We start from the raw sequence: 10,662 nt of genomic DNA, 5'->3' as shown, positions 1-10,662 counted from the left end.
TTTTATCCCAGGCTTTTTCAGACCCAGGCCAGCTGGCCTTGGTGAGTTCCCGATACAACATCCCCATTGTCTCAGTGTGTGGGTGCATTGGAGCACCGGACTGAAATCTCAAGGTCCAAATGAGGAGCAAATGGAGAGAGAGCACGAACAAAAACACTTTTTTAAAGAGGAATTATGCTTAGTGAATACATGTCAGCACATTTTAAGCACAAAAAATATGTTATCTGTTATTTATGTATATGCATTGTTGAAAACACAGGGTTTCATTATGACTCTGTTATATATATTTACCAGATATTTTATTATAATCACTCTCCATTATTCTCACTTGCCCTTCCCCTGCTGATCTTCATCTTCACAAATAAGCTTTCTACTTTCATGACTTATAAAAAAACATTTTAATTTTTAGTTATTTTCAGTTATGTATATGTGTTGCTGGGACTTTCTATATGCCCATGTGTGTGCATGTGCCCACAGAGACCAGAAGAGGGTGTCAGATTCCTTGCAGTTACACTTGTTGTATGCAGCCATTCTCCATGGATGCTAGGAAGCAAACTCGGGTCCTCTACAAGAACGGCAAGTGCTTTTAACTGTTGAGTCATATTATCTCTCCCTTAATCATTTAAGGAAACAAATCTGGGTTCCATATATGATAGAAAAATGTGATAATTGTCATTTCTAGTTTCACAAAGATAAATACTTTAATGATGAAGTTTCCTTTAAATGGTAGAAAAATGTGATAATTGTCATTTCTAGTTTCACAAAGATAAATACTTTAATGATGAAGTTTCCTTTAAAATGGTTTTGTTTATTACAAAAACTAATGCATTCTCAAAGAGTAAACTTTGTCACAAAGTAGCTTTAGCAAGGCTGAGTTAGAAGCTATGCCAATTTCCTAATAAAGGACAATACTTACACTATATTTTGTGTTTTTATAATGAAATCAGACTAATGACTTTTGATCATTCCTCCTTTATAAATTACGTAGTGTGATCACTTTATTTTATTTTTGAGATCATATAATTACATCATTTCCTCCATTTCATTTACTCCATACAAAACCACCCACATCCCCCCTTTCTCTCTTTCAAGTTTGTTTTTTTTTCATCAACTGTTGCTTGGTGCATATTTACATATATATCCCTAAATATAATCTACTTAGTCTGAAACCACAATTCATCAAAATGCAGAGTTATGGAATCTAGTTTCAATTTATACATCCTCAAAACAACTCCTGCACCTAGAGTGATCATATTTATGTCATCTCATTCTACTATTTTTTGAAAATTTAATGGATATGTACTGTGTTCACATCACCCCCTCTTTCTCCTCCCTCGTTGCCCCCTCTTAATTAACAGTCTTTTTTCTTCAAATTATTTTTATGTGCAAACACATGCATATCAAACTTGCTAAGTCTATTAAATGCTGCTTGCATGTGTATGCTTTTAAAGCTGACCACTGGTATTGGAGAACCAATTAAGTGGCTCATTCACAGAGAAGACTGATTCTGCCTTTCTTAGCAGTGGTTAATTGCCTGTAGCCCTTCATCTAGGTGTGGAGCCCTGTGAGATTTCCTTCTCTACTCTGGCATGTCAATTGGTGTTGTCATTGCTCTGATCTTGTCTAAATTTCTTGCTAAGGAAGGAATCTAGCTCTCCCAAATTTGAAAATGGCCTTCAAATCTTCAGGCCTGTCCAAGTCCTGCAATTAAGACAGACTATCTAAGCAGTCTGTAAAAAAAAAATGATTCATCTTGATCTTAAATTTGCTGTTATTCTGCACTATGAGCATTGTCTTTGCTGTATTTCTAAAAGAAGCTGAGACAAACTGTGTAGTTTTTGACAAATATTATTCAGTTCTAGAACCTACAAAGTCCAATATCAAGAAACATATCTGGCGAGAGCACACAGGTGAGAGAATGAGAGGGAACCGAGTTCCTTCTTACAATAGACCCATTTTCAAGATAATGAACCCTCGTGTGGCAACGGTATTAATCAATTAATGATCTTGAACCCTTATGACTTATCACATACATCTTACTGTGTCTCAATTTCTCAACACTTCCAATTAAATATTGTTTTATTATAGGACCTCTAGTATATAGCATATTCTAAACTTATCTTTTCACTGTTTATATTACCAAGTTATGAAATTCTTATCTCTTTCCAGGTTGCCTTCCTTATTATTCTAAACTCCTTGCTGAAAGTTTCTTTTCATTTAAAATCTATAACACTTGATTAAAAGTAACAAAGCAGCTCCTTCATCCTTTGGTTTAGAGATTTTATTCATCATATATCGATGTTCATGGTTCATAAACTCTGCCTTTGACCAAGTCATGAGGCATGGACACAGCTTAACTGCTGTGGGACAATGGTCTTTCATCCTGTTACTTGTGTTATTTTTATTAAATGCTGATTGGACAGTAGCCAAGCAGGAAGTATAGATGGGGCAACCAGGCAGGAAGTAAAGGCAGGGCAATGAGAACAGGAGAATTCTGGAAAAAGGATTCTGTAGTCTGCAGTCATGATCCAGACACAGAGCAAGCAAGATGTAACTGCCTCATCAAAAAAGGTACCAACCCACGTGGATATCATAGACAAGAATTATGGGCTAATATAAGTTATAAGAGTTAATAAGAAGCCTGATCTACTGTGCCAATCAGTTTATGATTGATGTAGACCTCTGTGTGATTCTTTGGGACTTAACAGCTGTAGAACTAGGTGGGACAGAAAACCTTGGTCAACACTTAAACAAATCTTTCCAACTCATTTATGGCCTTTTCTCTAGTTTACAGTATCTCACCACATTTCTGGTGAGACCTCATCAGCATGGCCTGTACTATTTATTTTTTACAGAATTTTGGCCTTAATCACTTAGAAATCTATCGGACATTCCAGAACTTTCTATAGTTAACTGCAACAGAATTTTCCTTTATAACATTTTCATGGCAGTACAAACTTTGCCTAACATTCAGTTCATGTTTCAGATTCTACTTCTTACCAATTCTAAAACCAAATTGGATCTCTTATGTATTTAAAATGAAGGCATATCACCTTAATACCCATTTTCTGGTTTTGTCAGTTTAGGAGGCTATAATAGGAACATTATAGGCCAGTTCATTTATTTTTAGAAAGAGAAAGGAGAGAAGCAAGTGCATTTTCTTATTCTGGATGTTGGAGTCTGTTATCAAGGGATAGGTTTCCAGTGAGTATCTTTCTTGATGCATCACCCCATGGCAGAAAATAGAAGAGCCAGAGAGTGCAAGAACAGAAGAGTAAGAGAGAGTTGATCCTGCTTTGTAAAAACTCACATTCTCCTTAATCATATTATTTTTCAAGCTTTATTTACCATAAACCATCTAGTATTTCTCCTAGCATTTTATCTTAAAAATGGCAGGTACATACAAAAGTATAAATATGGTAGTCTCCTTCTTGTTCAAAGCTTCAGTTTTTATGGTTTCACTTCCTTCCAGTGACTCTTGAGACAACTATCCATTTGTACAGAGACATTAATCTATTTATACCAGAGACCTTCTGACCTAATTGCCTCCAAATAGGCCTTGCTTTCAAACAATCACTTGCACCAGGAATTCAGTTCCCACCACTTGTACTCTGGGGCATAAGCTCAGATCATAGCACTAGGTGTATCAAATAAAAATTGCCCCCATTCTGTCCCATTTTCTTAAATGTCTGTCACCCAGATCTACTCTCTCACCTAATTACTTAAAAGGAAAATGGAGGCAACAGATCATACATATTTGATAACGTCAGGAAACATACTCACCTGCTAGAGGAAAGGGAAAGAAACTCATTTAAACTTCATAGATCTACCCAGATCTGGTCACCATATAATGATAGATTCAGATAATAAGTAACCAGAACACGAAGGTACAACTAAAAAAAAATATGAGATTTCTCAATTACAATAAAAATAAGATAACCTGATACTGAGATGACATGTAAGACTCATGACCCAATTGTCAAAAATGTTGCTTGAAGAATTTCGACAACTACCTAATTGACCCATGCAGGTAGGCTCTCTTTATAATAGTTATTTTTTTTTGTATTTTAACTAAGTATCTTAAAAGAAGTAACTGAAGAAAACAAAGGTTTGTTTTGTCTCCTGGTGCAGAAGATATATTCCATCAAGGCAAGGAAGACATAGCTAAAGAAGGCAGCTTCCTCACATCTGCAGCAGAGAAAACAAGAAAGAACGACAATGACCATCTGCTTTTCTCCTGATGGAGGAAGGCCATTGGTTAGTTAAATAAAGAAGCTGCTTGCCCTGATAGGTTAGAACGTAGGTGGGAGGAGTGAACGGAGCAGAACGCTGGGAGGAAGAGGAAGTGAGCTCAGAGACTTGACAGCTCTCCTCTCGGGGGCAGATGCCTCAGAGAGACACGATGCTCCACTCTTGTGGGCAGAGGCGAGAGCTCTGCTCTCTGAGGCACACGCGATGAAGCTCCGACCCAGGATGGACATAGGCTAGAATCTCCCTGGTAAGCCACCTTGTGGGCTACAGCAGATTATTAGAGATGGGCTAGTCGAGGTGCGAGAGTTAGCCAAGAAGAGGCTAGATAGAAATGGGCCAAGCAGTGATTAAATGAATACATTTTGTGTGTTGTTATTTCGGGCATAAGCTAGCGGGGCAGGCGGCTGGGGTGCTGGGGACGCAGCCCCGCTGCTCCTATTTCAACATTCTCCATTTTATTCAGTCCACAAACCCAGGCCATGAAATTGTTCTGCTCATGTTCAGTGCAGGCCTTCACTCATCACTTAATCTTCCCCTGATTTGTCCTCACAAACACACAAGCCATTATATCTTAATCCAGTGCAATCAGCAGCCAAAAGTAAGCACCATAATAAACTTCTTTATATACAAAAAGCCCTGATCTAGTATTTGACTGCTGGTTGTAACTGATAATTTTATACTAACTCTGCTGATAGTGAGTAATAATTTTATACTCTCACAGAGTTGGACATCAAAATTGTCAAACTTCTAAAATAATTAGTCGTTTTCTCTGTCTAACACATTCATAGTCCATGAAAAGGCAAGGGGAAAAAGAAGAATGAATGCTAAAAGATCAGAGGTATACAAGGACTAGTATTGATGAATAGAAATACTAGTACATTTTATCCATCCTCTACAAGCATGAATTCAATTTCAACCTTTAACAACTTTGCCGCTCAAGAGATTCCCATGCTCTAGGGAGACTGGTTTCATCTTAGCACTAGAGAAAGATAAAGATAGTAACAGCAAAGAAATAGAACAAATGAATCAAAGTAACAAGAACTTCAGCAATAAAATTATGAGTTCTCTAGGTCCTGATTTCTGAAAAGCTAGATTGTAGTTCCATCATTCTGCAACATTAGCTAAATTATTTTGACATTGTAGGTTGGTAAGCCTGCATTTTCTCATCTATAAATAAATAAAGCATAGTTTTTAGTAAGAATACTTCTAAAGTTCATGATATAGCTCAAATGAGATAAAGGACAAGAACATGTTTAGCCAACTACAAAGTTTTATAATATGAAGGTGGTTAATATGATTATTATTGCATTTCACAAACATATTTGGGCACATGTTGATAACTGTGGAAATAAGATGTGTGTAATAACAGCAAAATGAAACTCATCTTCACTAACCAGCTAACTCACAACCAGCACACTTCTATATATTTTTGAACAGCACAACTCTAAAAAACCCCAAATCCTAGCAGTTCAAAAATTAACAACAAAGATTGCCAAATATTATGACATTACTGTCTTCTCTTTTGTGTTTAAGGGCTATGCTATACAATTTTAATAGTCTATATTCAATTCTATTGCAGTAAGTTTAACGTAGAACACACCATACATTTATAGATGTTAAAGTATACCTACAAATGGTTATTATTGATAAATCAGGACCTGGTCTTAGGAGATACATGTTTAGTCACAACCTACATAATGAAAAAGAATCAGAGGCAACTTAGGATATGATTGTGTCATGGAAGGGTCACCATTCTTTCTGGAGGTCACAGTGAGCTGAGTCAAGCTGTAAAATGCCTGAAGGACCCTGGCTGATCCCATCACAGGAGAATGGTAGTGTGCTCTTTAGTTTGTCGTTTCTTGTTTTCCTGCATTTTAACTTTGTGTTTTGCTACTACCATATCTCCACTTTCTTCCTTTTCAATTCCTCTGGCCAATTTCATATGCCATTATCCTATTTTATGAGAAACTTCTTCTCTGAAAAGCTGGCCTATAATCACCTCCCCATTTCTGTGCCTCCTTTCTGACATGTGAAATGCCTACTATCAATTCACCCTCATTCATTTCTGTACTTTCCCCTTTTGTGCCTTGGCAGCTCATTTTCTTTGCCATCTCCTATTCTTATATTTTTATGGAATCTCCCAGTTCCTTTCACAAAATTTTGCCTTCATTTATCTCAGTGACCTCAGAAAGCCCTGGATTCTGACAGTCATATGATTGTGAGCTGTTTCTGTCTTTATAATATAAATAATTTTGAGATTGTATCAAAAGGCTTTCTTTATTCTCAAGCTCTTAACTCCTTTAAAAGATGTGGTAACTTTTTTTTAAAAAAAAAGCTTACTGTTACCTGAGTGTTTGAAAAATCATCATCCCAAATATTATGGGGGAAAAACATTGCCATTCAAGTATTAGTTGGAAAATGTAAGTGTGAAACATAGAAAGAAAAGGAAAGAATTGTTTTCATCTCTGAATTCAATGCATAACATACTGGACATCAAAAAGCATTGAATAGTTTCCATTTATTGATGGTTACACTTTTTTTTTACTCAATCTTTTATTGAATTTTCATTCAAATTTATTATTCTTTTTTTTAATTAAATTTTATTATTCAATTAAGGATCTCTGCCTCCCCCCCCCCACCGCCTCCCATCTCCCTCCCCCTTCCCCGATCAAGTCCCTCTCCCTCATCAGCTTGAAGAGCAATCAGGGTTCCCTGACCTGTGGGAAGTCCAAGGACCGCCCACCTCCATCCAGGTTTAGTAAGTTGAGCATCCAAATTGCCTAGGCTCCCCCAAAGCCAGTATGTGCAGTAGGATCAAAAACCCATTGCCATTGTTCTTGAGTTCTCAGTAGTCCTCATTGTCTGCTATGTAAGTCTGGTTTTATCCCATGCTTTTTCAGACCCAGGCTAGCTGGTCTTGGTGAATTCCCGAAGGATCATCCCCATTGTCTCAGTGTGTGGGTGTACCCCTCGCGGTCCTGAGTTCCTTGCTCATGCTCCCCCTCCTTCTGCTCCTGATTTGGACCTTGAGATTCCTGTCCAGTGCTCCAATGTGGGTCTCTGTCCCCTTTCATCGCCTGATGAAGGTTAATATTCAGGAGGATGCCTATATGTTTGTCTTTGGATTCATCTTCTAATTAGCTTCTCTAGGATAGCGAATTATAAGCTCACTGTCCTTTATTTATGGCTAGAAACCAAATATGAGTGAGTACATCCCATGTTCCTCTTTTTGGGTCTGGCTTACCTCACTCAGGATAGTGTTTTCTATTTCCATCCATTTGTACGCAAACTTCAAGAATTCCTTGTTTTTTACTGCTGAGTAATACTCTAATATGTATATATTCCATACTTTCTTCATCCATTCTTCCATTGAAGGGCATCTAGGTTGTTTCCAGGTTCTGGCTATTACAAACAATGCTGCTATGAACATAGTTGAGCATATACTTTTGTTGTATGATAGGGTCTCTCTTGGGTATATTCCCAAGAGTGGTATTGCTGGGTCCAGGGGTAGGTTGATCCCGAATTTCCTGAGGAACCGCCACACTGCTTTCCAAAGTGGTTGCACGAGTTTGCATTCCCACCAGCAATGGATGAGTGTACCCCTTTCTCCACACCCTCTCCAGCATAGGCTATTATTGGTGTTTTTCATTTTAGCCATTCTGACAGGTGTGAGATGGTATCTTAAAGTTGTCTTGATTTGCATTTCCCTGATCGCTAAGGAAGTTGAGCATGACCTTAAGTGTCTTTTGGCCATTTGAAGTTCTTCCGTTGAGAATTCTCTGTTCAGCTCAGTGCCCCATTTTATAATTGGGTTGATTAGCCTTTTACGGTCTAGTTTCTTGAGTTCTTTATATATTTTGGAGATCAGACCTTTATCAGTTGTGGGGTTGGTGAAGATCTGATAAACACCGTTAGTAATGTGGCAGGATACAAGATCAACTCCAAAAAATCAGTTGCCTTCCTATACACTAAGGATAAAGAAGCGGAGAGGGAAATCAGAGAAGCATCACCTTTCACGATAGCCACAAACAGCATAAAATATCTTGGGGTAACTCTGACCAAGGATGTGAAAGATCTATTTGACAAGAACTTTAAGTCTTTGAAGAAAGAAATTGAAGAAGACACCAGAAAATGGAAGGACCTCCCTTGCTCTTGGATTGGGAGGATCAACATAGTAAAAATGGCAATTCTACCAAAAGCAATCTATAGATTCAATGCAATCCCCATCAAGATCCCATCAAAATTTTTCACAGAGCTGGAGAAGACAATAATCAACTTCATATGGAAAAACAAAAAACCCAGGATAGCCAAAACAATCTTATACAATAAAGGATTGTCTGGAGGCATTACCATCCCTGACTTCAAACTCTATTACAGAGCTACAGTACTGAAAACAGCTTGGTATTGGCATAAAAACAGAGTTGACCAATGGAATCGAATAGAAGACCCTGACTTTAACCCACAAACATATGAACACCTGATTTTCGATAAAGGAGCTAAAAGTATACAATGGAAAAGAGAGAGCATCGTCAACAAATTGTGCTGGCAAAACTGGATGTCAATCTGTAGAAGAATGAAAATAGACCCATATCTATCACCATGCACAAAACTCAAGTCCAAATGGATTAAGGACCTCAATATCAGTCCAAACACACTGAACCTGATAGAAGAGAAAGTGGGAAGTACTCTACAACAGATGGGCACAGGAGATCGCTTCCTAGGTACAACCCCAGCAGCACAGACTTTAAGGGCCTCATTGAATAAATGGGACCTCCTGAGACTGAGAAGCTTCTGTAAAGCAAAGGACACTGTCACTAAAACAAAAAGGCAACCCACTGACTGATGGTTACAATTTTAGTCAAAACATTATCATTACTAAATTTAACCAAAAATTGCTTCCCAAGTAATTCTTCCAATTGAAGAAACAAACTATGACACTATTTACTTACATAAATAATACAAAAATTTTGAAATACAATCTATTTTATGCTCCTGAATTGAGTTCTCTGTTAATTTTATATGTTATCTTCAGATATTTCACTTGGATCATATGAGAGTCATGTAAATTCAGTTTTAGAAAAATTGTGTACTATTATAAAAACCTTCAATAAACAAAGTCCCATGAAAACTATTGAAAATTTTTATTCTTTATTTGTAATTTGACTTTCTCACATAAATTAGTTCAATAACTCCATGGATTCATTTTTGCTCATATAGAAGTTATTTGTAGAAAAATTTCTTACCTAAAAATTAGTATCAAATTTTATTGTGACTACACATATATAGTTTCATAATTCTGAAGTATCCCAATTAAAAAACTTCCTACAACATGTCCAACCTGAATTCTTCAAAACTGAGAAGGCAATGAATAATAATAAAGGTATGAGAAACTTCTATACCCAACAACTTATACACATAGCAAATTAATATCATTCTGAAGAATACTCTGGAACTAAATAGCAACATTGGTTAAAAATACTAAATTAAGACAGGTGTTGGACGTGGTGCATGCTTTTAATCCCAGCACTCAGGAGGCAGAAGCAGTGGGATCTCTGTGAATTCGAGTCCAGCCTGGTTTACAAGAGCTAGTTCCAGGACAAGTATCAAAAAGAAAAAAAGTATAAGAAGTGTCTGGCCTATTGCTACAATTACACCTTAACTATAAAACCTGTTTTATACTTTATATTTATTTAAAAATTCAATGTTCAGGAAACAAAAATAACCAAGCACACCAAGAGATGCTATAGCATAAAACCAAGAGAAACAATAAAGAAGAAATCCACAAGGAGAATAGACAGGAAGAATAAAGACAAAACTATAATGCAAATATGCATAGTATTCTTGTGTAGATAAAAGCTGAACTTAAAAAAATAGCCAAAAATTCATATTAATAAGATAATAGAAGCAAATATATAAATTTCAAAAGGGAATAGTCCAATAGCCAAATATAGGTATGAAAGCAATGGTATTTAAAGGGGAAAGTAATTACGGAAGTGAACTACAAGAACAGCCAAGCAGTGACAAATAGAAATAATGGGAAATAATGAAAATAAGGTAATATACATAGAGGACAAAACAATAAAATTTAAAGTATACATAACTGGAATCACATCGAGAAAGGTAACATGGGGTAGTATTTCAGGGAAGGAAACCAAAACTTGCCCAAACTGATGGAAGATACCAACCAACCTGTGTGTGTGGAGATTCCAAAGTGTAGTAATAGGAGCAGCGGGGCTGCATCCCCAGCACCCCACTGCCCGCAAGGCTAGCTTTACCCGAAATAATTACACAGAAACTGTATTCTTTTAAACACTGCCTGGCCCCATTAGTTCCAACCTCTTATTGGCTAGCTCTTACATATTAATCTAACCCATTTCTATTAATCTTTGTAGCCCACGAGCTGGCTTACCA

The sequence above is a fragment of the Microtus ochrogaster genome, chromosome X (assembly GCF_000317375.1).
Source record: "Microtus ochrogaster isolate Prairie Vole_2 chromosome X, MicOch1.0, whole genome shotgun sequence".
In the NCBI taxonomy this organism is placed as follows: domain Eukaryota; kingdom Metazoa; phylum Chordata; class Mammalia; order Rodentia; family Cricetidae; genus Microtus; species Microtus ochrogaster.
This window is presented reverse-complemented; position numbering follows the sequence as displayed.